We start from the raw sequence: 27,018 nt of genomic DNA on the forward strand, positions 1-27,018 counted from the left end.
GATCAGTCATTGGAGGGGGAGGCAGGCATGTGTAGAGGTCCCCTCCACGTGCCAGACACACGAGGGCAGGAGAAAACTCAGGGCAGAGCAAGAACACTGTGCCTCCAGCCCTTGCCCTAAGCACACGGCCCTGGAAACCCACCATAAAGGAATCTAAACTCTTAGGTACCTTGAAGGTCATCACAATAACAATAAAACCCAAACCAAGGTCAACATCTGAGCAGGTTGATCCAAACTTCCCCCCCATCACACACATAACCTGACTGGAGAGACCCACCCATTTCCAGGAAGAAACACTTAGCACATGATATCTGATATTCAATCAAAAATGAGAAGACAGGACAGCCTGGGTGGCTCAGTGGTTTAGCGCCGTCTTCAGTCCAAGATGTGATCCTGGAGTCCCGGGATCGAGTCCCGCATTGGACTCCCTGTGTGGAGCTTGCTTCTCCCTCTGCCTGTGTCTCTGCCTCTCTTTCTCTCTGTGTCTCTATGAATAAAAAAAATTTTTTTTAATCTTTAAAATCCATAAGGAAGAGAAAATACTTTTACAGTACTATGCTATATATATATTTTTTAATCCAGGCCATTCAGACTCATGTTGTTCAAGAGTCAACAGTGCTGGGATCCCTGGGTGGTGCAGCGGTTTGGCGCCTGCCTTTGGCCCGGGGCGCGATCCTGGAGACCCAGGATTGAGTCCCACATCGGGCTCCCGGTGCATGGAGCCTGCTTCTCCCTCTGCCTGTGTCTCTGCCTCTCTCTCTTTCTCTCTCTGTGACTATCATAAATAAATAAAGATTAAAAAAATTTAAAAAAAAAGAGTCAACAGTGCTGTAGGATCTCACTTATATGTGGAATCAAAAAAAAAAAAGAGAGAGAGAGAATTTCAGAGGTGGGGGCAAGGGGTGAGTGAAATGGGTGAAGGTGGCCAAAGGTTACAAACTTCCAATTATAAGACAAATGAATTAGGGAATGTAATGTACAGCATCTCTATAAAAGGAAAACACCAAGTTAATATGTTTAAAGAAATAAAAGACAGAACAATAAATATGAAAACAGAGTGAGAACCTATTAAAGAAGAAGAAACAAACAGATGTGAGGGAAACAAAGACAACGTCTAGAAATAAAAAAAATCAAGTAATGAAAATTAAAAATTTAGTGAACAACCTAAACAGAATATTAGACTCAGCTGAAGAGAGAATTAGAGAAATCAGAAGGCAGATCCAAAGACAATATTCCAAATGCAGCAAAAAGAGTTTAAAAAGTAGCAAATATGTAAGAGAGGTTAAGAGATGGACTAAATTATTAGGGGAGATATGTGTGGTAAATTCATAAATAAAAGCATGGGAATGATAAATGTTAAATTGAGAATAACAGTTATATTCAGGATGAACTGAAGCATTGAATCATGTGGGAGATGTAAAGCTTCAAATAAATAAGTAAAATAACTAAGATTAATATGTTAAATAATCAAGAGTAAAACATGGATTCCATATATGAACTGATGGAGAATTTTGGCAGAGAGTTGCGCACTATACGAAAGAGTCAAAAAGATTATGTAAAAACCAAAATACAATATCAAAAATAAATTCCTTCCGTAGGCTCATCAGTAGACTTGACACAGCCAAGTGTGGAATCATTAAAATTTAAAGATAAGGGATCCCTGAGGCTCAGAGGCTTAGAACCTGCCTTGGGCCCAGGGTGTGATCCTGGGGTCCTGGGATCGAGTCCCACATCAGGCTCCCTGCATGGAGCCTGTTTTCTCCCTCTGCCTGTGTCTCTGCCTCTCTCTGTGTCTCTCATGAATAAATGAATAAAATCTTTTTTAAAAAATAAAATAAAATTTAAAGATAAGTTAATAGATATTCCCAGTACTAAAACACAAGGAAAAAACAGTAGGGGAAAAAATAAGAATAAAACCTCAAAGAGCTCTAGGACAATCTTAAGTCATCACTAATGTCTGTAATTAAAGCCCTAGAAATAGGGGAGAGACAATAAGGCAGAAGAAATATTTAATTTCTTCAAAATTATCATTAACTTTCTAAAAATAACAAAAGTCATAAAATTATAGATCCCAGAAGCTCAGAGCACCCCAAGTAGGATAAAAATATCAGCCCTCCACTCCTACAAAAAACAATGACCTGAGCCCATCATTAAGAGTCTGACTATAAAACCAAAAGAAAAGAGGAAATCTTGAAGGCATCCTCATGAAAAAGACATGCTCCATACAGAACAAACATAAGAATTTCTTCAGAGTCTAACTAGAAATGATACAATTCAAAAGACAATGGAAAGACATCTTTAAAATACTAAAAGAAGGACGCCTGGGTGGCTCAGCAGTTGAGCATCTGCCTTTGGCTCAGCACATGCCCCCAGGGTCCTGGGATCAAGTCCCCCTTCAGGCTCCCCACAGGGAGCCTGTTTCCCCCTCTGCCTGTGTCTCTGCCTCTCTCTGTGTGTCTCTCATGAATAAATAAATAAAATAAAATCTTTTTTAAAAAATAAAATACTAAACGAAAAATCCGTCAACCCTATGAAACTTTTAAGATAACATCTTTAAAAATTAAAATGAAACAAACACTTGCTCAGATAAACAAAACTTAGCCAAAGACATACACTGCCAGAAATATTCAGAAAATTTCTTCAAGCTAGTGATTCTGAGAGCAGAGAGAACCTGGGATGTACACAAGAGAAAAAAACAGCTCTAGAAATGATTCTAGAGAGAAATTAAACCCAAAAAGCTTTATAAGATAATTGACTGTCTGGAGCAAACACTGTAATGGGGGTTCTTCACATGTGTAGACATAAGCAAGACAACACTCACTCAGACAATGTGATGTGAAAGGACACGGCTGTAGAGTCCCGGCTCTACAGGTGAACAGCAAAATAGCATCTGGGGGTAGATTGTGTTCTATTAAAGGTGTAAATTATGAACTCTCCAGAGTGGACCAATCCACTTTGAAAAGATGTGTGACTAATGAGGCCAAGAATAGAGATGAAATGGGATAATTAAAAAAGAGAAAAAAGAACAGATGGCACAAATAGAACACGACCAGCGAGATGGCATTTTACCTTTAAGTATATCAACAACTTCCACTAAATGCGAAAGGCCTAAATATCAGAATCAAAAGGCAGAGATTTTTAAATTGGATAAGAAAGCATGACCCAACTATCTGCTATCTACCAGAAATCCCACTTTAAATATAAAACTGTAGTTAATTATTTCCTATATATATGTTTCTATATATGCTTATGTATTACATATGTAAATAAGCACAATGTGTATGCTTATGTGTACATATATAATATATGCATAAGTATACATAATCAACGATATGTGGGTATTATCATCGTGAACAAACCCTTATGCCAAATCAATTAAAAATAGGAAAAATAAAAATTGTTCTTTTCATCTCCACTTATTCCTTCATTATGCTGCCTTACGCTATATAGACCAAAATTTCTGACCTATATCACTTCCTTTGCTCTAAAAATCTTCTTGCAAAGCAGGTTTACTGGCAAAAAAAAAAAGAAAGAAAGAAAATCCTTTAGTATGATTTGTCTCAGAAAGTCTTTATTTTTCCCTTCATTTTTGAGGGAGAATTTTGCAGGGTATAGGATTCTCAGGTGATGGGTTTTTTTTTTTCCCCTCTCAACACACTTTAAATCTCTCTCTCTCTTCTTTCCTTGCTTACATGGCTTCTGAGGAAAAGCCGGTGTAATCCTTGCCTGTGGCCCTGTGTAGGTAAGGTGTTTCTTTTCTTTGGCCTCATTCAGGATTTTTCCTTCATCTCTTATTGTCTGCAGTTTGGAAATGATGTGCCTGGATGTACTGATTTTTGCACTGACCTGGGTGGTGCTCTCTGAGCCTCCTGGTCTGTGGTTTGGTGTCTGACAGTAGTTTAGGGGAGCCTCGGTCATTATTTCTGCTCCTCTTGCTCTTCTCCTCTGCCGTTCCCACCTCACAGAGGGTACATCCCCTGTGTCATCCCACAGTCCTCAGGTGTCCTGTTCTGGTGTTTTGTCTTTGTTCCCTTTGCATTTCAGTTTTGTGGGTTTCTGCCAATAAATCAGAGAGCATCAGAGATACTTTCTCACCTGTGTCCAGTCTACTAGGACACCCATCAAAGGCATTCTTCATTTCTGTCTCTTTCTGGTTCTTTCCATCTCTCTGTTTACGTTTTCCCATCTGTTCTTGCCTGCTGTCTGCTTTACCCATTGGAGCCCTTGCACATGTGTCAGAGTGGTTCTGAATTCATGGTCTGATCATTCCAACATGTTGGCCATGTCTGCTTCTGTCTCTTGCTCTGGCTGCAAATGTGTTTTTTAGCCTTTTGCCTTGTGATTTTTTTTTTTTCTCGATAGCCAGACATGATGACCTGAGTCGAAGGAACTGCTGTAAATAACCTTTAGTACCATGGTGGTGAGGTGTTGGTGGGGAGGGATGCGTTCTGTAGTCCTCTGATCAGGGCTCAGGCTTCCAGTGAGCCAATGCCTCTTCTCAAGAGTTTCTCAGGCCTCCCCCCTTACATGAGACAGGTTGACTAGAGGGGCTGAGTTGTGTATTTTCCTTTCCATAGGTCAGTGAGGCTGATAAAAACCTATGTGGTTAAGCCCTGGTGAATATTTTTTTGTGAGGGAGCCTCATTAAGAATTCTCTACTGTATTTCAAGGTGTTTCTTTTATCCCTTCACCCTGCCAGAAGCATGAGGGGATTTTCCTCTGACACCAAGAGTTCTAGGAGGTAAAACTCACAAAAGTGCAGAGACCATCCCTCATGACTGGGTCCCCTGAAGTTCTCGATCTCTCAGGCTTGTCTACACTGAGCCTCCAGCAGTTTGGGAATTACAGTCGGGGTCTCCTAGCCCTGGCCACAGCCCCAGCAAACTGTAATTCTCCGTATTCATCTGTGGGTGCCTCCACTTTGAAGGGCAGTGGTTTGCCCTGTGACCTCACTTCTCTTACAGATCTAAGAAGAATGACTGACTTTTCAATTCTGCTATTTACTTGTTGTTGGGACAGAATCGTGACTTCCAAGCTTCTTCCATGCTGGACCAGACTACCAGGACTCAGAGAACAGCTCCCATGAAGAGGCGCTACACAGTCAGGTAGACAAAACTACAGGGCCAGCAGTGGCTAGCCAGTCTCTGAGGCCAGCCCAGAGGATGCGTGAGTGCAGGAGGCTATGCAACTGCAGGTACTTCCTCTTTCCTGAGACTGACCTAGCTGTCTACTGCTGCTGAGTGCCCAGCCTTCCAGCAATAGAAACCACGAGTGATCCTTGCTCGGACACAACTCCTCAAGGAGACCAGTCAGCCACAGAGGCTAAGTTGACTGCACTAGACACTGGGAGAGGTAATAATACATTTAACAAAAATAGGCACATATTCTGGGCCTGGGTTGGGAATTCCTGACTGCAGAAGCTCAGCCAGAACCACCGTCTCTGAGTCCATAGAGCACTTGATCCACCGGCATTACCTGCATTGCATTTGGACCAGGGGACTCAGCATTCAACAAACGGGATGGATGAATGGGTACGTGGCCGTGGGACCCGTTGGCCACATCACATACCACACCGTCCCAAGGCTGTCAGCCCAATACCACTGGATATGACCTGTTGAAGACCATTCTGGAGGTGACATCTCATGAGGAGGGTGCACCATCCTCCAGAACATCATCAGACCCTCCACATCAGTGGCCTTTATATGGTCCACAATAGGTAGAAAGCAGGAGTCTGGAAACCAAGGGATGGAAAGTAGGAGGGTCCCTACTTACCATTTCACCCAGTGACCCGGTTGGGGAATTTGTGTGCGCCAACCCCCAACCACTGTGAGCTCTACGGATTTAGAGGTCCCAGTTCCCGAACGGGGACTGCTTCCACCAGGGGACACCACAGGAATCCCACTGAACTAGGTATTAGTTTTCCACTGTTTATAGGCTAGTGTTTCAATGCGTCTACATGCTCCCAGGATATATGTTACATAAATAGACTAGACACGCGTCTATCCACACACAGAGTTTTATATGGTGCTTATCCGTCAATTTGCTCCTCTGGGTAAAACATCAAGGACCTCTTCCACACCCACACACCTAGATCTACCCTGCTCTTTTTAGTGACTGTGTAGCGTCTCCTTATTCAGAGATGCTAAAATAACATTATGCCTCCATTAATGGTCTTCCTCTTGTCTGTTTGGCTGTTACTGTTGCTACGGCAAACACTGTGAATCTAAACACGCATATCTTTGTGCAAGCACTCCTGCTGGGCTGATTCCTGGGAGAAATATCCACTTTTTTAAAAAGATTTTATTTATTCATGAGAGATACAGGCAGAGGGAGAGGCAGGCTCCCCACAGGGACTCGAGACTCGATCCCAAGACCCGGCTATCACGACCCGAGCCAAAGGCAGATGCTCAACCACTGAGCCACCCAGGTGTCCCGAAATATCCACTTTTTAAAGCAAGCATCAGCAGACTCTTAAAGACTCGTTGCCCAGAGGCGGCAGTCAGTTCCTAGCTGAGCAGGTGTCTACAACCAGAGGTGCGATCCCAAAAGCTGGTCCCCACTGGGACCTCCCACATTGCCTCCCGCTCAGGGGACTCTCGGAGACGGGAAATGGAGAGGGGACTGCGGTCGTGTCCCATCCTGCTGACAGCCACTGCAAACATGTGACCGTTTGAAACCTGCCCTCGCCGAACCTGGGGTTCGTGAGCCTCCCCATGGCTGCGCAACGCTGGCATCCAGGGAACAGGTGGAGCCCGTGAGCCCCCGCACTCGGTGCTGGCGCAGTCGTGGCGAGGCGGCCGATGAGACAGCGGGCAGGCCCAGTGCCCCCAGGGAGCCCACTTGGTAACACACACCGACCGCACCCAGGGGCTTCGAGATCATTCCATTGACTGCAGGGCTCTGGAGGAGAGGAGAACTGAGTGGGTGGCCTCGAGAGAGGCTCCTCTGTCTTGTCCCTTTCCAGCAGGCAGTGGGGCCGTGACCTGGGAGAAGGCTGCTTTTCTGGTATCTCCTCCAACCTGTTTTGTCCACCTCTGGTGAAGGAGGTGTTGCCTAGCAACCGGAGAAGGGCGATGACGTCCTTGGACACTATTCGGTCCCACTCCTGTGACACTTAACCCTGGTGGATTATTAGCACACAGACTGTGGAGGCGACAGTCCTCCTTAAAGAAAAACGAGTTGTCTAAAGCCACCGGGGGGCGGGGGTGGGTGGGTGGAGGTGGGCAGAAAGGGAGGCTTCTAGCCCCCCTCTGGGAAGGGGTCTGACAGGTGCCAGATTTTTTTTTTGTCTCCGAAAGAAGCTTTCTTCCCAAATCAGGCGAGATTCCTTGGGCCAGCGGACAATAGGTGTTAAGAAAACTCTTTGAAATATGATCCATTCCATTTGCTTTCTAATCTGTAAAGCTGCCATGCAAACGAGAGAGATTTCCTGGCCTGCCTCCCCGGACGTTTATATAGCCTTTAGGCTTTGTAAATATATTGAGCACCTACTAAATAAGATGGGGTAGGCAACCCTGACACACCACTAATGGGCATTCTGCATCTTTTTCTCCATAAGAACGTGTTAATCATTTACATCTAGCTCAGAGTTACTGTTGACACAGCGCGGGGAAAGGCTTTTCGAGGAGTCACTTCGATCACCAGGCAAATAATCCTAGATAAGCGTTTGCTTATCCTGAGACTCAAGTATCTCGGAAACTTTAAGGTATGCCCTTGGGAAAGACAGTCTGGCTGCGGCTCTCCTCCCATGGTAAACTGGCACCAAAAAAAAAAACAAAAAAAAAAAACAAAAAAACAAAAAACAAAAAACAAACAAAACCCCCCAAAAAACAAATACAAAGAATACGCCCCCCCCCCACTTGTCCACACAAAGGAGACAGGGTGCTTTCACAAAGCTCAGGGTCCCAGACTCGAGAGAGGGCCAGCGTTGTCTTTGCTCGGTGCCACAGGACAAGCCGCCGGGTTTCCGTCCATCCTGCAGGTCAAAAACCCCCATAAAAAAGGAAAGAGAAAAGAGAAGTCATCCCACATTCCCACTCCCTAGAGAACCACTGTTCAGACTTCGGTACACTTAAAAAAGAAAAGCAAACACCTTTCTCTGCACTGTGTGAGGTGGGAGGCAGTTTGCTTGTGCTTCTGACAAAGTTCTGGTCGTGCCGTTGCTCTAAATTGGTTTCCTGGTTTTGTTTTTGGTTTTGTTTTTTTGCCCCCCCACCCAAAAAAAAAACCTTGTTTGCGATACAGACCTGCTGCCCCGTGGGGTGGAGAGGCAGTGGTCAGAGGCGCCCGAGCCTCGTGGGACAACCCCTCCACCCCGCGGTCACCGTCTGTGGAAGGCGGTGCTTCCCCAAGGAACCCAGCCCTATTCCTGGAACCTATGAATGTGGCCTGAAAAGGCAAATAATAATAATAATAATAATAATAATAATAATAATAATAATAATGGCTTTGCAGGTGTGATTAAAGACCTTGAGATGGGGAGATTGTCCTGGGTCATCCAGAAAGGCCCTAAATGTCATTGCATGTCCTTGTGAAAGAAAGGCAGAGGTTTCACACACCGGACAGGAGGAAGCCACGTGAACACAGCGAAGCAGCCACCAGCCAGGGATTTCTGGCTGCCACCAGAAGCTGCAAGAGGCAAGGAACAGAGCGACAGTCTGTTGACTGTCTGGTGACACAGGTCTCCGCCTTCCGGTCCCCAGAACCGTGAGAGAGTCGACTCCTGTGCTTCTGAGCCATCTGTGTGTCGTGCTTTCCTCCAGCCGCCCCCGGGGGAGCTCCCCTCCATCCCATACCCTGAGGGTTCCGCACCAGGACACTCGGGCGCCACACAAGGAGCCCCACAGAACATACAGCCTGCAAGATAAGTGCTGCAGATGTGACCACGGCCGAGGCCACCCCACAGCGCTACTGACCCCAAACACCGTCTCCTTTTTTTTTCCTGCGTGTTGATCCGGGGCCACCCGACCTGTAAGGACACCTTCATTCACCTGCAGTGCGCAGCCCCTTCAACCTATAACACTGGACAGACGGGCCTGCAGCCCAGAAAAGGTCTCATGGATTTGGGGCCCCGGGGACGGGTGGCGCTCCCGCTCTGTGTCCGTTCCTGGAAGTGACAGGCCATCCGGGGGGGGCTTCAGCGGGGCAGCTCCGGCCGAGGCGAGGGCCGGACCTCCTCCGGGGCGGGCCTGGGCTGCTGTTAGCCTCTTGCCTCCCCGTCCTTGTGCAATTATTTGTCTTGCCTTTGTGGCTCATCACGCCCGTGTGCAGAGCAGCCCCGCAAGCAGCGGGCCTCGCGCCGATGCCTCTGTGAGGCCCCACAACGAGAGGATCACTGGAGCGTTGGCACAGCAGCTTGGTCATTGTTTGGTGCTTGGTCACCTGTAAACCCAGGCCACGCGTGTCCTTTTGCCAAGAGTAAACCTTGGCTGGTGGCAACAGGGTGTTGTCAGGAATGTCAGGGCAGAAGCGCACTTCATATGGTAGCAGGTTCCAGAACACGCAGTGAAATTAGTAGCCCGAGGACATGCTTTTTTGCTTCCTCATTCCCAGCAGCAGACTCCGGCCGCGGAGGTCGGGGGGACCTAGCCTCGGCACTTTGGCATTTCCTCCAACTGTGTCATCCAGCTACAGGCTTTTGCCACCTTCACGATTGAACCCGGTGCCACCTCCTCCGGGAAGCCTGCTTAGAGGAGATCATTCACGGGTGAGAAAGGCTGAGATGGAGACTCAGTGGGATTGAACCCTTGTAGCCAAGGCGATCCGGGCTGGTGGCCGGCTCCGTCCCTCATGGATCACCGTGGGAAAGCCACTCACCGCCTGAGTCTCCGTGTTATCAGATGATAGTTGAGGACACCAACACGATGGGGCTGGGGAGCCGCAGGTGTTTCACATAAAGCCCTGGGCCAGGGGCGGGCACATAATTAGCAGGAGGCGAGTGTCACTTGTCCCTGCTGTTGCTGCTGCTGCTTCCAGTCGGCTCCACCCCAGTGCTCAGCGCTGGGCGGCCGGCGGGCTCCGGGCAGGCCGGCCCTCGGTGATGCCACCTTGGGGTGCTCACCTCCTGCACCGTCCCTTCCCCTGGAGCCGGGGCCGGTCCTACTGACTTGCTTCTCATGGACTGAAAGCAAGAGTGATGGAGCATCACGTCCACAATTATTTTCAGCACCGACTTGCACCCTGCGGGGCCCTCTCTCGATGGCCTGCCCTGCCTGCACGCTCCAAGGAGGCGAGCAGCCCTGTCCCAGAGGCCCGAGCCCCCATGCCGGGATCTGAGGGGAGCCTCTGACCAACAGCCCGGCTTCAAGGAGCCGAATCCCGCTGATGTCTGCTGAGTGAGCGGGCCCAGCTGAGCCTTAGGATGATCGAGGCCCCAGGCGACCTTGCTGCACAACCTTAGGAGGGGCTCTGGAGAAGGGACACTCGGCCAAGCCGTTCCCGGATTCCTGACTCATGAAAGCTGTGAGGTGATAAGTGATCCAAGCACCCTGGGTCAATTTGTTACGCAGCAATAGCTAACATAACCATATACAGTCATGCCCTCTTCGTGCCTGCAGAGTTGTTCATTCAGTCAACAAACACATTTCTTCAACTCACCCCACGCTTATGAACCCCGACCACATACAAGGTGCATGTAGGGGATCACAGGTGAAAGCAAGAGCCAGTACTACTCTTAGGAAACGATAAGGCCCCACGGTGTCTGCAGAAGGGGTGATGGGGAGCACAGAGAGCTGGGGGGGCCAGTGTGTGCAGAGCTGAGGGTGGAGACAGTGCTCAGCTGGATGCACCTGCAGGGCTGTACCTCGTGTCCCTGAAGCAAGTCCGGTCCTAGTCTAGCTGCTTCCCCAAGACCCTCCAAGTGCAGTCCTCTCCAAAGAGGTAAGCCCTGGCTCAGGGGGTCCCCAGGGCCCTGCTCTACACCACGGCCAGAGTCCATCTGATGGATCCGTGCCTAGTGCCATGCAGCAGTGGGGGGCCGAGCTCTCTCTCCCCCTCAAGCTCTCCAGCTGGGCCCCAGAATTCAGCGGACATAGGGCAGAGGACAGGAGCAAAGCACACTCTCATTTATTGCAGGTTCCATGGGGCGTGCGAGCCTTCATAAGGAAATGACCCCAAGAACGGGCACCACCTAAGTGCATTTACAGCAAGTTGAGCTGAGAGGGGAATGTGGACGTCGCTATAATATATGGCGGGCGGGCTGGGAGGGCAGAGGTCGGAGTTATTTTAACAGGGGCTGTTTGTGTGGAACTTCCTGCCTCTGGTGACGGGAAGGCGCCCTTCTTCCCGGCACAGAGAGGGCACCATTCCTGTGGGACTTTGCTCCCCTGCTCTTAGGAAGGAAGGGGACCCGGAGAGCCTGTCTTCACAGGCTGGGTTTCAGGCACCCTAATCTCAAAAGAATCCTTATGCCAAAGCGGCAGCCTGGGGGAGGCGTACCTGCCACCGATCGCAGCGGTGGGGGATTGGGGGGGTGATCTGGCCTCAGTGGGCCGTCCAGCCACCCAGAGTTCACCCCTGTGCTAGTCGCACCCAGTTTGAGAATACCTGGTGTGCAAAGGCCCGGAGTACCCTGTCCTCACCCCACTCACGGCCCCGAGAACCCTTTTATCAAATAAGAGAAGACGTCCCTGTCCGGTACAAGGTCAACTGGCCAGGGACAGACGGGGGTGGGGGTGGGGGTGGGGGGGTGACAGTGGGCAGGGCCCAGGCTCGGGCCTGGCGGCTCGTTACTGGAGCCTGCATGGTCTAGCTGAATATTTGAAGTAAGAAAACCCTGGTTTCCACGCCGGCTGTGCCGCACGCCCCCCAGGAGGGGGCCTCGGGAGAGGCGCGGACCCGCAGGGCAGTGTCCCTCAGCAGCGAACCAGGACAGCTCCCAGCGTGCGTCCCGCTCCTGACTGCTGGGCCCCTGGCCCCGCAGTGGATTTTGATTTGATTTGATTTGATTCTATTTATTTTATTTTTTAGAAGATTTTATTTATTGATTCCTGAGAGGCACAGAGAGAGAGAGGCAGACACACAGGCAGAGGGAGAAGCAGGCTCCCTGCGGGGACTCGATCCCGGGTCTCCAGGATCAGGCCTTGGGTTGAAGGTGATGCTAAACCGCTGAGCCACCCGGGCTGCCCCCACTTTGCCTTTCTCCCCCTCCTCACCTCCCCCTCTGCTTCCAAACCCAGATAAATTTCTCTTCCACCCTGTGCTAGCTTGCCCAGCTCGCTTCCCCCCTGATTCCCTCTCTCCCTCTTTTTATGTCCTATTTATTACCCTAAAGGTGACTTCAGATGTTGGCACTTGGACTCTAAAGCCTCAGAGTCACACGGCCCTGACTGTTGGGTTTCCAGTCCACTCGCCGCGGCTGCAAGTGCACTTGGACACACCGGTGTCCAGTGAGGGGGCACGTCCGTGGGGGGTCGGTGGTGGCCTCCACCTGCCAGCGGCCTTTCTCATGGGAGGCACGAGGAGCTACCTCCACAGCCATGAGGTCCCCTGCGTTGGAACAGTGATCAAAGTCCCCAACACGTGTCTCCATAGAGAGCCACTAACTAGCGTCAGATGTATTCGCCGTGTAGGACCCCAGGAGGGGGCACTAAACAGTGGTCCCCCCAGAGTTTAGCACTAAAAGGCTTCTTTGAACATTTAAACATATTGCACAGTGGCCCCCACACCGAAAGCAAGATGCTGTCCCGCCGGCAGTGGGGCAGGGGAGCCGGAGCGCCCCCGCCCTCCCTCGTGGGCCCAACAGCCCCCCAGTTTGGCTCCCAGCCTCCCTGGGCTGAGCCCACAAACACACCGAGGCCCCGGGGTGGCACAGGGCTGTGGGTGCTGTGCTATCAAGGCCACGAAGCAGGACCCAAAACCTTACCCTTTCAACTTCTGCTTTAGAACTGACTGGCTCAGCCCGTTGGGGCTGTTGTACCCCAATACCATGCTCTGGGGGGCTCACGAACCATAGGAATGCGCCTCCCACACTTCTGCAGGTTGCCTGCATGGCGGGGTGAGAGTGCTCTTCCCACTGCATCCGCACAGGGGAAGGAAACGGGGAGCTCTCTGGGGTCTCTTTCATTAAAAAAAAATTTTTTTTTGAAGATTTTATTTATTTATTCATGAGAGGCAGAGCCACAGGCAGAGGGAGAAGCAGGCTCCCTGCGGGGAGCCTGATGCAGGACTTGATCCTGGGACCCTGGGATCACGCCCTGAGCCAAATGTAGCCCCAGGGGTCCCTCTGGGGTCTCTTTCACGAGCCCCACCCTCCTCACCCCAGCACCTCCCGAGGGCCCTGCCCCCTAATCTCACCCCAGACATCAGGGTTTCAAGATTTGAATTTTGGGGGCACGCAAACATTCCAGCCCTAGCACTTACCTACAGGAAGTGCTGGAAAGACCCCAACAGGTTACAAGTGATTTTTTTTTTCTTTTCTGGATGGTGAGAATACAGGTGGTTTTAAGCTTTTGTTTTTCCCCCTGGAATTTGCACACACACACACAAAATTAGCATGAGACTATATTAATTTTGTATTGAGAACAGACTCCATAAAAGTTAGTACATCACTGATCGTGCGGCGATGATAGTGGCTGAAGTGGATGGCTGTGGCTGAGGGGAGCGCGGGGTGAGCAGAGCACAGGCCAGGCTGCAGGGCCCCATGGGGGCGAGGACTCTGGGCTCGGCAGGGGGTGGGGTGCTCAGGCAGGGAGGGATGGATGAGACCCCTTGAGTCTACTGTGGAGGACACAGGGGTTACTTATGAGCCAGGGTGGGAGGCCACTCAGAACAGGATGGCTGGGAGGGACGGGCGGGATGGTGGTGGGACCACGGGGTGCATTCCACCGTGGGGGCCTTCCTGAGCCCGCCCTGCCGCGATGGTCTTCGTGCACCATCTGGTCTGCATTTCCCTTTAAGGAGTCGCCAAAATGAGCGTGGTGACCGCCCCAGGTTCCAGCACCACCCGGTTGCACCATCCATGGAATTCGGACTCTGCAGCCTGTGCTCCTTCTAGGCTCTGGCAGGGAGGGGGCGGGACAGAAAGGGACAGGCCTGCGGAAGGGGGTCAAGGCCAGGCTTGCAGAGGTGAAGCCCGCTGAGTGTGGGAGTTGGGGAAGGTGACCTCCTGGTGGGGGCAGGGGGTGCTCAGGGCAGGGAAGCCAAGTCCTGGAGGAAGTCCTGGGGCAGCGGGTGGAGAGGGGTGGGAGGTGGCAGGGGCAGGGGGGAGAGGGGAGGGGTAAACAGATGGGAGCACGCACTGTCTTGAAAGAGAAGCAGAGTCCCAGGTGTGCCATGAATCACGTCCTCCCAAAACACACGCTGGTCACTCTCAAGTGACCTTATTTGAAATTAAGGTTTTTGCAGGTGTGATCAAGCTTCCCATGAGGTCCCCCAGGATCGGTGGGGGAACGGGGGGAGGCCCTGGGCCAATGACTGGAGTCCTTGGAAAGAGCTAGAGACACACAGATGCATGAGGAGGCCACGTGACCACTGAGGCTGGAGCGAGGAGGGGGGGCAGGGAGGAATGACCCCCCCCCTGCAGCTCTCAGAGAGAACACAGGCACGCTGACACCCCGGTTTCTGACTCTGGCCTCCAGACTGCGAGGGAACACGATTCGGCTATTTATGCTCCTGGTTCGTGGCCGTTCCTTACGGTCACCCCAGAAAACGAATGTTGGTCCTTGGGGTCCTTGCCCATCATATGGGGGTGCAGAGCCCCTGCGCCCCTCCCCTGAGACCTGCGCTCCACGGTGCAAGATCCTGAAGGCCAGGTGGGGGAGGCGGGGTGAGGTTGGGAGAAGGAGGCCTTGGGAAGAGCTGCCCGCAGCGCCCAGCCTGTGCTCACGGGGGTGGGGGGCCCACAAGCATCCGGGTCCCCCACCCGCCTCTTTGGGCTGCAGAGGTGCATGTGCTCCAGCAGGGAGGGCTCACTATCCGGTTGTGCCCACGCAAGCCTCGCGCCGTCCCATCTCCTGGGGCAGCGTCAGGAGACACTGGCTTCTCCCGGCCACACTCTTGCTCCCGGATGAGCCGACCAGGCCGGGCCCGCCGGCCGATGCCAACCAGAGAGCTTCTGGAAGAGACGCTCGGTCTCCACCTCCATGGGCTACTTCCTATGACGGTGGGCTGGAGGCCTCCAGGGGCACACAGGCCATTCGGGGAGGCCCCAAGCCCCCAGGCCCACAGAGACACAAGGCACCCGGCACTCCGGGGCACCTGGACACCCCCCAGCGGCCACCTGCTGAGGCCAGGCCTCGGTCCGGGCAAGGCCATGCTGAGCGTTGCACGCTGTGACCCCTCATCCTTCTGGCTCTCAGGTGCCCCTGCCCAGCAGCCCCTGGGACAGCCGTCCCCTGTCCTTTTACCTCGCAGGCCGGGGCTGATAGCACCTGTACCTGCAGCCCCCCCAGCCCCTGGCCCCGGCCCCTCGCTCCTTCCCACCCTCCTGGTAAAACCCTGCAGGCTCACAGGCAGGAAGCACTGAGCCTTCATGCTTTCTGGCTCCACCAGCCTCGACGGGCCAACATGCTGACCCCACCATCTGCCACCCTCTGCTTTGGGCCAGCAGGTGTTGCATCCCCCACGGTGGTCGCCGCCGTCTCAGTGCTGGCCCACAGCAAGAGAGGCCCTCACTCCCTGCGCAGAGAGGCCCAGCCGGTGGGGCCACTGGGCTTTCCGTCATCCAGGCTCGGCCCAGCCTCCGAGAGGAGCAGGGAGATGGGGAGCTCCTCCGTTGCCCCCCACCCCCACTGTGCTCCCCGGCCTCGCTCTGGGACTCTCTCCTCTGTCCTCCCCTCCCTGTCCTGCTGGCCCTACACACGCTCAGTCCTCCCCATCCTTAGTGGGGACCCTCCTCCCTGTCCCCAGGAGCCCCCACAGCCCGGCCCCCGGCCCCCAGCCAGGCTCCTCCGATGAGATTTCTGCCCCTTCTCTGGTGCCCACCCCCACTCATGCGAACACGGATCAGCAGCCCAGATTCTGGGGTCCGTCTGGTGTGGGGGTTTATACCCAGGTACTCACAGCTCCCCTCTCCTGCAGGTTCAGAGGTCACATACCTGCCCTGATGCAGCCTGAGTCTGCGAGAGGGAAGCTCAAGGGTCCCTTTAGAGGGGGCAGCAGGGCCACATGCTTTGGAGGGCCCCGGGGCAACATGAACATGCAAGGCCTTTGTTCAAGTAGTAATGAGACCTTCTGAGTGGCAGGGGCATAGTACTGAGCCCGGCAAGGGGCCCTCTGAGGACAGACCCTTCTGAGGCCAGGGCTCTGTGACCCTGGGAACCCTGTGAGCTGGGGCCCCATGAGCTGGGGACCCTGGGGCCCTGGGACCCTATGAGCTGGGGACCCTGTGAGCTGTGGACCCTGTGAGCTGGGGACCTGTGAGCTGGGGACCCTGTGAGCTGGGACCCTGGGACCTTGAAACCCTATGAGCTGGGGACATTGTGAGCTGGAGACCTATGAGCTGGAGACCTTGTGAGCTGTGGACCCTGTGAGCTGGGGACCTGTGAGCTGGGACCCTATAAGCTGGGGACCCTGTGGGCTGGAGACCCTGTGACCTAGAGACTCTGGGAGCTGGGACCCTGGGACCTTGGAACCCTGTGAGCTGGGGACCCTGTGAGCTGGAGACCCTGTGAACTGGGACCCTGTGAGCTGGGACCCTGTGAGCTGGGACCCTGTGAGCTGGGACCCTGTGAGCTGGAACCCTGGGACCTTGGAACCCTGTGAGCTGGGGACCCTGTTAGCTGGAGACCCTGTGAACTGGGACCCTGAGACCCTGGAACCCTGTGAGCTGGAGACCCTGTGAGCTGGGACCCTGTGAGCTGGAGACCCTGTGAACTGGGACCCTGAGACCCTGGAACCCTGTGAGCTGGGGACCCTGTGAGCTGGGGATCTGTGAGCTGGGGACCCTGTGAGCTGGGACCCTATAAGCTGGGGACCCTGTGAGCTGGAGACCCTGTGAGCTAGAGACCCTGTGAGCTGGGACCCTGGAACCCTGGAACCCTGTTAGCTAGAGACCCTGTGAGCTGGGACCCTGGGACCTTGGAACCCTATGAGCTGGGGACCCTGTGAACTGGAGACCCTGTGAGCTGGGGACCCTGTGAGCTGGGGACCTGTGAGCTGGGACCCTATAAGCTGGGAACCCTGTGAGCTGGAGACCCTGTGAACTGGGACCCTGAGACCCTGGAACCCTGTGAGCTGGGACCCTGAGACCCTGGAACCCTGTGAGCTGGGGACTCTGTGACCCTGGGACTCTGTGAGCTGGAAAACCTGTGGGCTGGAGACCTATGAGCTGGGGATACTGGGGCCCTGGGACCCTGTGACCCTGGGACCCTGGGACCCTGGGGCCCTGGGACCCTGGAGCCCTGTGAGCTGCAGACCTCGGGTCTTTTGACCTCAGGACCCAGTGAGTTCCACCCTGTGAGATTGCCAAGGTCACAGCCTGTGAGGTCGGCCTGGCCAGAGGCTTGGTCTAGGGAACCCACGTGGTCCTCACCGTGCAGAAGGGGGCAGGGTTGCCTTGGGGACTGTGAATTAAGGGTGTGAATTAAGTAAACAAGGAGGCCGTCACACTGAGGTGACTCCAGTGCTGGGGCCTGCCTAAGCAGAACGCAAACTGAGTCTGCAGATGCCTCAAGGTCGCCAAGCCAAAGCTCTAAGGACATCCAATCACCGCAGCCACCTAGGCTTCACGCTGCAGCAAGCAAACCATTTCATTTTCGTCTCCTCACTTTGCATAAATCTTTCTCCTGGCCTCTGTCGGGGGCGCGCCCCCAGCACCCCTGCTTGACACTGCCCCAGTCAAATAAGCAGGCTCTTGGAGTTGTTGTTACTATGTCCCCATTTATCTTTTCAGGCAGGGGCTAGAGTGTGCCTGGCGCCCACCCTGGAAGGGACCCCGGGGGTTATGTCACTCGTTATGCGAGGAAAGGAAGGCCCAGAGTGACAGGTGAGCGGGGACCCTCCGAGCGAGCGCCAGGCCCCGCACTGCAGCATGAAGGGCACGGTGCCGGCCACCCCGCACGGCCCTGGGGGCGGTGCTCGCACTGGCCCACTTTACAGGAGAGCGAGCCACCCAGGGCTGAGCACCTTTGCCAAGTCCCTGAGGCCGCACAGGCAGAGCTGGGCTGGAATCTGGGAGACAGGTTGATCCCGAGCCTGGGGCATGACTTCCACCTGCGGGGACGCGCCAGTCCCGCCCCCCACCCCCACCCCGAGTGCGCAGAGGTGGGCCAGGACCCCAACCCGCAGGCTCCTGACGCCCAGCTCAGCCTGTCCAGGGCTCAGGCTGCAGGAGCGCAGAGGCTTGGGGAGCAGGTCCCAAGGGCTTGAGAAGGACCTAAGTCAAAGCCACTGCCGGTGGGCACAGGTGCCCCCGGCCGGGGAGGAGCCGGGCAGGTGGCTCGCAGCCCCGGAGCCCCAGCCCCTGCCTGCCTGGTGACTTCGGTGGGGAGCCCCAGGGAGCCGGAGGCCGGGCGCACGCGGTGCTGGCCGGGGTTAAAAGCGGGCGGGAGCCTGACACGAGACACCGGGGGAAGACACCGCGGCCCGGGGCATTGTTCTGGGGATGCTTTGATCCGGGACTCTCACTGTCTCAGGTTAAGGAAGTTTGGGGCTCTGCATTCTTGAGGTTTCTCAGCTACTCCCTCACCACGCCCCGGTCCCTGGGGAGCCTTTCTCGTTGGACGGCTAGCTCCCCAGGGCCCGAGGGGCAAAGCGCGAGGCCCGCATTGCGGCATGTGGGCTTCTCTCCAGTCGCGGGGGCTTCCCCGAGTCCCGCAGAGAGCTGGGGCTAGGTGCCAGCCCCGGGCGCCTGCGGATGTGCCCTCGTTCGGAATCGGGGAGACGTAACCAAGGTATGAGGCGGCCGGTCTGGACAAGGCTGGGCCCCAAATCCAACGATGGTGTCCTGGATTAAAGAGACACAGGCGGAGAGATGCACCAGGACACGGGCGGAGGCGGGGGCGACGCGTCTACAAGCCAAAGGATGCCGAGAGTCCCCAGCCACCCCAGCAGCTGGGACAGTGGCCGGGAATCACTCTGCCCTGGGGCCTCTGGAGAGAGCATGGCCCTCCACAGGCGCCTCCCTCTCTGGCTTCCAGCCTCCAGTCCCAGCATGCGGACTTCCGCAGGGGACACATGCCCCGATGTGGCCCCACCTCCTCCGGCCGACTGCGGTGCTTCCCCCACCCCCATGTGGCATTGCTGCGACCCCGTGGAGGGCAGGAGCTCTCCCAGGCCACGGTGGCCCTATGCCAGCTCGGAAGGAAAGTGCAATAGAGAAGGGAGAGCCACGCTGGAGGGCAGGGCCTGGGCCTCCTGCAGAAAGAGCCGTGGGTGCAGGGGGAGGCAGGGAGGGCCAACCCCGGATTACCTGGACCCTGCAGGCTACGCAATCCCCCGCCGATAGGCCCAGCTGACCACGTCCACGCAGAAGGCCCTAGAATGGAAGCCGTCCTTCCACCAGCCCCTATCCTGCCAGGGCGTCCCTAAGTCCAGGTGTCCCTGGGACTGGGGCTCTCCCGGCTACACCCTGGACTGGGGGCGTCTGTCCCCCAGCCCATAATCTGCACCCTCTTCCCACACCTGCTGGAAATTTCCAGCACACTGTCCCGGAGTCTGCTCAAGCTCCACGGCTCCTGGAAGCAAGCTCCCCTCTGCTGCTCAAACCCGGCCCAGCTCTGTTCTCTGTCCTGGGCCACCTCCAAGGTCAGAAGGGGTGAGGTTCTCCCCCCGAGGCCCCGGAGCTGCCCCCTTACTCCCATAGCCCCTCCTGGCCACACGGGGCCTTCATCCTATGACCCCTCCCCTACCCCTCCTCAGCCCTACACAGCCCTGCCAGTGGCATCCAGGGTAAAGCCCTGCTCCAGCCCTTGCCCAGTGCCGCCTCCCGCTAGGCTCCCAAGGGACACTGTGTGCCCAGCCTGACTGATGCCCTCCTGCCCATCTGTGCCCTCTCACTCCCTTTAGCCTGCTCTCGAGGTCTGGACACCCCGTTATTACGTTGCCTCCCCCAGGAAACCTCCTGGGAAGCCCCCGCATTGCAGAAGGAGCCTTGACGCTGGTGTCTGTGCACCTGTGTCCCGTGCTGCCCACAGGGACCTCCCCGCAGGCGGGGACTGTGGTTCTGCACCTGCGCCCCTGCTCAGCCCGGGGCTCGTTCTGGAGGGAGCTCCGTGGAAGTGAGGTGAGCAGACCGGCCTCCGCAACCGGCCGGGAGCCAACCCTCTTCCGCGGTCCACATCCTCCCAAGGCGGGGTCTTCTCTTGGCCTCGAGTTGCTGTGCGTCAGTGAATAATGGTGACTTTGGTCTGCAGGTCCTCAACCAGAGGACAGAGGAAAGCAGGCTGCCACCAGAGACGGAGTCAGAAGGGCAAGGGGCAGGGGGGATGTGGGGGCCGGCATCGCCAGCTGGGGCCGGGCCTGCGGGGAAAGAGGGAGAGGGGAGGCCGGGAGTGGGACAGAGACTGGCGGGGCCAGCGGGCATCCTTCTACACTGGCCGAGAAAAGGCACTTTTTTCTATTTCATTATTATCTTTCTAAAAAATGTGTGTGTGTCTAAACATATATATGCAGACAGTTATGGGCTGTACTGTGTCCCCTTAGAAGCCATATGTTCCAGTCCTAACCTCTAGGACCTCAGAATGTGACCTTATTGGGTAAGACCCTACCTCTCAGAGATGGTCCACTTTTTGGTATATGCTCTTCCTTTTTTTTTTTTTTTTTTTTTTTGCCATGGGTACCAAGCTGGGTTTAGACTGTGCACTTTTCCTTTGAAATATCATCACCATTTTTCTGTGTAATTAAATATTCCTTGAAATGGGTCTATAATATCCCATCAAACAGCTAACCGATTTTATTTAGATTGCTTCCAACTGTTTGCAATTTAAAAGTAATCCAAGGGCAGCCCGGGTGGCTCGGCGGTTTGGCGCCTGCCTTCAGCCCAGGGCGTGATCCTGGAGACCTGGGATCGAGTCCCATGTCGGGCTCCCTGCATGGAGCCTGCTTCTCCCTCTGCCTGTGTCTCTGCCTCTCTCTCTGTGTCTCTCATGAATAAATAAATAAAATATTTATAAACAAACAAACAAACAAATAAATAAATGTAATCCAAAATGAACATCTTCATGCATAAATCACGCATCCTATATTTCCGGGGGTTTCCTTAGGATCATTTCTAGAAATAAAGTCAGGTCAGATGCCACCGCCACACAGGGTTCCTGCAGGGAGATACTTGCAGCCTCCTGAGCTCCCTCAAGTCACGTCACGGTCACAGGTTTGAGGACGGAGGCCTCGGTCAGTCGAACGCAGCCAGATGAGTCTGTCTGAGAGCCCAGGGATTAGTCGGCGACCCTGACCTAAGGTTATCAGTACACAGAATTCCCATGACCAGACAGATGCTTCAGAAATGAGCCTGCAGGCAGCTCACTGCTGTGAAGATACGGGTGACATTTGTCCCCATTGAGGCCTGAGAGAACAAAAAGCTTTTTGAGACACATTCTGGAAGCGAGAGTTCTTTTCTCCTGGGTGGTACCGTATGAAGGTGGGATACTTGGAACTGCAGCAGCCTCTTTGTCACCATGAGGGAGGCCCCTTGAGGCAGGCAGAGACTATGTCCACAAGTTCTCAATGCCACTGTTGAGCGTGTGGATCAAACCACCCCGGGATTCCCAGACTTCCCGGGAGTGAGAGCCATGGAGTCCCATATTAAAGCCAGGTTGAGTTGATGCGCGCATCACACAGTCCCGGCAGACGCAGCCTCTGCCAGCTGCCACACACAAGGGGCAAAGCTAATAAAGGCAGGCCAGCCCTTTCCGGTCTCACTGCACGACCTGCGCTGTCAATGCTTGTCTCCACCATCCAAGTAGGTGATATTAGTAAAAGGAAAGAGCTCGAGCAGCCCGGGTGGCTCAGCGGTTAGCGCCGCCTTCAGCCCGGGGTATGATCCTGGAGACCTAGGATCGAGTCTCACATCGAGCTCCCTGCATGGAGCCTGCTTCTCCCTCTGCCTGTGTCTCTGCCTCTCTCTCTCTGTGTCTCCTGTGAATAAATAAATAAAATCTTAAAAAAAAAAAAAAAAAGGAAAGAGCTCTGGGCGCGGCCTGTGTGCAACCCATGGATGAGCTCCTCCTGTATTAGCAGGTGGGCCCTGCCCCCCGTGACCGGTGTCCTTATTGGAGGGGGAGAGGTCACAGAGGGACAGCTGTGCGAAGGCAGGGCTGGAGGCTGGAGGGGGGACACCCACGACCCGAGGAATCCCGGGTGTCCACAGAAGAGGGAGGAGAGACAGGACATGTGAGAACAGAGGCAGGCGGCTGAGTGCCGGGTGTGCGAGCCCAGCAGCTACCCCAGAGTTGCGGCAGCCCCAGAAGCCCTGGCCGGGGCAGGGAGGGGGGAGGTGGAGCAGACTCTGTCTCGGGGCCTCCAGAAGGGACCAGCCCTGCCCACATGCCGAGTTCGAATTCTGGCCCCCACGGTGGTGAGAACACATTTCTGTTGCTTCCAGCATGTTGTGGCCCTTTGTGTCGCCGTCCCGGGCGCCCGATCTGTCCCGGCGTTGCTCTTTGGTGCTGAATCTAAATCAGCCCCCCCCAACCGAAAGCCCCGTGATTACAGCTCCCCGGGTGCCGCCTCGCATCCCTCACCCGTGCCATGGTACCCAGGCTTTTTGGCAGATCTGAGTTAAATTCTCGGACAAAGGAAAGTCACACTCCTTGTTTCCAGCTCGAAGCTGAGTCGAATGCTGTGGCATGAAGTTTATTTGGCGGGGAGGGGTGGGACTGTGGCATCTGCGGCTCCTTCTGTCTGGAGCTCTGTGTCCCCTCGGACCCAGCGGCCGGCCGCGAGGCTGCTCGGAGGAGGTGCCGTGGGGCCAAGCGCTCACTGGCCTTCGGAGACAGCGCAGACAAGGTAAAATGTGTCCTTATTAACGTTTGTACCATTACATGTTGAAACCATAGTATTTTGGATACGTGGGGTTAAATCATACGATTGGAATTAATTTTACCTGTTTCTTTTAACCTTTGCCAATGCGGCTCCCGGCAAGCCTACCACCACACCCGCGGCGCCCGATCGCGGCCAGCATTGTATTTCCGCCAGGCCAGACGGAGTTTCCTGATGCGCTTGACCCAGGTAGGAAGGGAGGCCTCACCTTGGCCGCTATGCACCCCCCTGGCTCCCCGGCTTCCATGAAGGCAAGAGGTCACCTTGCTGGGGCCTGAGACTTGCAGCGTAAGTTCCAGAGGCTTCACACTGGGGTGCATTGTCCAGACTGGGCCAGGGGGCAGGGGTCACTCATTAAAGCGCCTTAGGTCGTGATGGCCCATGGGGACAGTGGGGAGCCTTCCTCCCCCTCGCCAAGGAGCAAAAGGCCCACTTTTTCCCCTCTCTTTCCACTGGGCTGAGCCTGTGCAAGCTCACTGGCTCCCCAGAGGCCTGGGGATGGGGATGTGTCAAGGGCAATCTGTGATTACCTCCCACCCACTCATGCCCCCCCTCCAGCTGTTAGGATGCAGGCGGCAGGTGGGGGCGGGGGGGGGGGGGGGGGACGGGACTTGGCGCTCTCTGGCCAGCAGGGGGCAGGGTGGCACGTGCCTTCTCCCCTGGGCTCCCCGGCGACCTGCACCCTGACCTGTGCCAATGATCGGCCCTTTCCTGAGAAGGGTCAGGCTGTACCTGGGGCTGTGCTTCTGCTGTTTTCTTGGAGGCCACCACGGATGGTCTGGAGGGATCACAGGGGCTTGAGATGATGTAAATTCATTTTCTTTTAAATAAAGATTTTATTTATTTATTCACTAGAGACACAGAGAGAGAGAGGCAGAGACACAGGCAGAGGGAGAAGCAGGCTCCATGCAGGGAGCCCGACGCAGGACTCGATCCCAGGACTCCAGGATCATGCCCTGGGCCGAAGGTGGCGCTAAACCACTGAGCCCCCAACCCGGGGTACCCTAAATTCATTTTCTAAAAAGCCTCGATTCCTTGTTTCAAAATGAATGGAGTCCAGGTCAAATGATAGGAACGCGCTGAGGAATGGTCACGGGCAGACTGCGGCAGCGGGAGCACGATGTTGGAGAGGAGAGGTGAGCCAGGAGCAGCGGGAAACCACCAGCCCGGGGTCATGCGCTCGGGAGAATTAAGGTACGAGGGATAAATTGTAAATTAGATAATTGATAAATATCGTGTAATTAGATATTGATAAATTAGGTCTTGATGAATTAAGTATTGATAAATTAGATATTGATAAATATCGTGTAATTAGATACTGATAAATTAGGTCTTGAATTAAATATTGATAAATTAGACATTGATAAATATCGTGTAATTAGATATTAATAAATTAGGTCTTGAAATAAGTATTGATAAATTAGATATTGATAAATATCGTGTAATTAGATACTGATAAATTAGGTCTTGATGAATTAAATATTGATAAATTAGATATTGATAAATATCGTGCGTCTCTTCAAGGACTAAGGTCTAAGAGTCACTCCACGTCTCTAGAAGGTGTCCAGGGGGAAGGAAGTCAAGGCCCAGGACTGCTCCTGTTGCTCTACCGGGACACCCCAGAACCTTCTCTGGGGTTTGTCTGTTTACTTTCATTTACACCTGTTTGCCTGCTTTCAATTACTCAAGTCAGCGGTCGAACGTCGGCTTTGGAAGATGCCTTCCTCTCCTGGCATTTCCCTGCGGGGCTCGTGGGCCGCCCCGAGGCTCGCCTGGTCGAAACGTTCCCACCCTGTGACCAACGAATCCCCTGGGCGCGAAGGTGCAAATGTGGGATCCCGGGTCCAGTGAGTTAAAAGATAATAAAACACCTGCCCGGCCCCTTTGGATATGATTGTCTCAGACACATTTCTCTCATCCTGAGCCTCTTCTTCCATTCTGGCTTCCCTTCCCACCAGCACCGTCAGCCCTGGGGTCCAGGGGTCCTGGGGTTCCAGGGGTCCCCCTCTCCAGGGCCCGGGATCCGCTTTCTCCTGCCTAGCGGCTTCCACGCTTGCCTCGCGCGGGTTACATCTAGAGACATTGTGGTTTATTGCACCGGGTTTTATATCACCTTGATTGTTCAATTGCCTCTAATTTTTATGAGAAGGGGGAATGCAGTGAAAGGCTACATCACTGAACAGCACCCATGGGGCACAGAGATGGCAAGGTCTTGCCCTAAGCCGCCGGCCAGTGAGGCGCATCTGGACCCCGCACGACAGGGGCTCAGTGGAGGGTGGGTGGCCAGGCGGTCCCCGGGCCAGAAAGGCGGCGTGGCACCAGCATCAGCCCCTCGGGACCAGGGACACAGCCCAGCTTCTGGGCCTCCACCCCACACGTGTCGTGCACAGACAAGCCGGTCCTGTGCGCCGAAGGCTGTCTGGGACTCCTGTTTGCTGGACCCTGGCTGAACCTGAGCAGAGCACACACCTGGGTCCAGGAAGCTGCAGCTCCCAGACGAGGGAGCTCTAGCCCTTGCCTTGACTCAGCCAGCCTCGCCCCGACTCTCCCAGATGCCTGGGCTTACCCAGCCCCAGAAACGCAGGGTGCTGGGCGAAAAGAAGCACCCGTCCCCAGGAAATGGGGGTGGAGAGGCAGTGGAAATCCTGAAGTGAAGCCCCCCTCTTGTCCCTTTGCAAACACCTGCTCTGGATTCTGGGGCATTCGGGAAGGCGATCCGAAGGCTCCCTGCCCTTGTCTTGAGCGCTGCAACGATGAAAGAGGCTTTGGCTCTTATTTTTTTTAGCAAAACCGGTTCCTGCTAAATGCCCTGAATCCAGTTGCTGGAGCTCTAGGCTTCCCGTCATTGCTGAAGCTTCGCTGAGCGTGGGCAAACCAAGGACGGCGGGCCGAGTCCTCTAGGGGTGGCGCGCCGGGGAGCAGAGGGTCTGAGTGATGGGGGCCCCCACACGCGGGCACAGGCGGGAAGGATGGGGACATCAGGTGGAACCACAGCGGGGGCACCGTGGCAGTGTGGCCCACAGCCTTGCACCCCCATGTGGCCCACGGCCTTGCACTCAGGCCATCCCGCCAGGCCAGGCCTCAGCCTCTAGGAGAGCATCTGTGCATCTGGGTTCAGAAAGCGTCCTCGAAACAAAGGCAGAGCCTCCCGGATCCCTGCCTGCCCTCTGCCAGGACGCCTCCTGCCAAGACGCAGGAATGTGCGCCCGCCTCCAGCAACTCTAGCCGGAGGGCCTGGCCGGGGCTTTGATCTGGGTCCCGAGCGCAGTGTGGGAAGCTCTGCGGCTCCTGCTGGGAACAAGCCCCGGCATCCCAGCCCTCGCCCTCCCCTGCGGTGCTGGGCGCAGGCGCCGCGAGGACAGCCAGAGGCACCCCAATCTCACTGGGGGGGGGGGGGCTCCAGACATCCAGGTGCAAACCCGTCCTGGCTTCCGGCCTGGATGCTCAGAGAGCGCCCGTGCGTTCCCACGAAGTCACAGAACGCACGCTCCTGGCTCCCCGTCCCCTGTGGCCAATGAGCCCGTGCCTGCTGGCCGCTCATGCAGTCACCCATCCACCAAACACATCGAATCCTCCCCTCCCCCCACCCCCCGGGGGGCATGCTTCATGCTGGGATGGAAAAGGCATCCTTCCATGCGGGCCTCTGCCTGGGTGAGTCCTTGGAGCCTCACCCGGAAGACTGTGACAAACGGGGGCCCAGAGGGGAGACTTTGGGCAGTTGGTAGACCAGAGTGACGCAATATCCCTGGGGATGGAACTTTTTTTTTCATTTAATATTTTATATATATTTTTTGGAGCCATTTTGGGGTTATGATAAAATTGAGAGCAAGCCAGAAGAATTTTCCACGGACCCTCACCGCCGCATTTGCAGACTCCCTGATACCGACATCACTCACCCAAAGGTGCCTTTTTCGCCAAGGACGACCCTACGTTGACGCATCATACTCACCCAGACTCCATGGTTTGCATGGTTGCCTCTTGGTGCTCTATGTTCCGTGGGTTTGTACAAGGATATGGTGACATGCGTCCACTGTGATAGCATCGTATAGGGGGTTTCCACTGCCCGAAATAGCCTCTCTGCTCTGCCTGTGTCTCTTCCTCACC

The 27,018-nt window shown here is 54.8% G+C and overlaps 1 long non-coding RNA gene across 1 annotated transcript; it reads right to left on the reverse strand.

Annotated features, from left to right (window-relative positions):
- Positions 1-32: 32 nt before the first annotated feature.
- LOC144301676 (uncharacterized) lies at positions 33-27,018 on the reverse strand. The gene is made up of 3 exons (XR_013368415.1): positions 26,864-27,018; positions 13,360-13,460; positions 33-487 (listed from the first exon to the last, which is right to left on the reverse strand). It is a non-coding gene; the product is annotated as an uncharacterized LOC144301676 (long non-coding RNA).

The sequence above is a fragment of the Canis aureus genome, chromosome 30 (genome assembly GCF_053574225.1).
Source record: "Canis aureus isolate CA01 chromosome 30, VMU_Caureus_v.1.0, whole genome shotgun sequence".
In the NCBI taxonomy this organism is placed as follows: domain Eukaryota; kingdom Metazoa; phylum Chordata; class Mammalia; order Carnivora; family Canidae; genus Canis; species Canis aureus.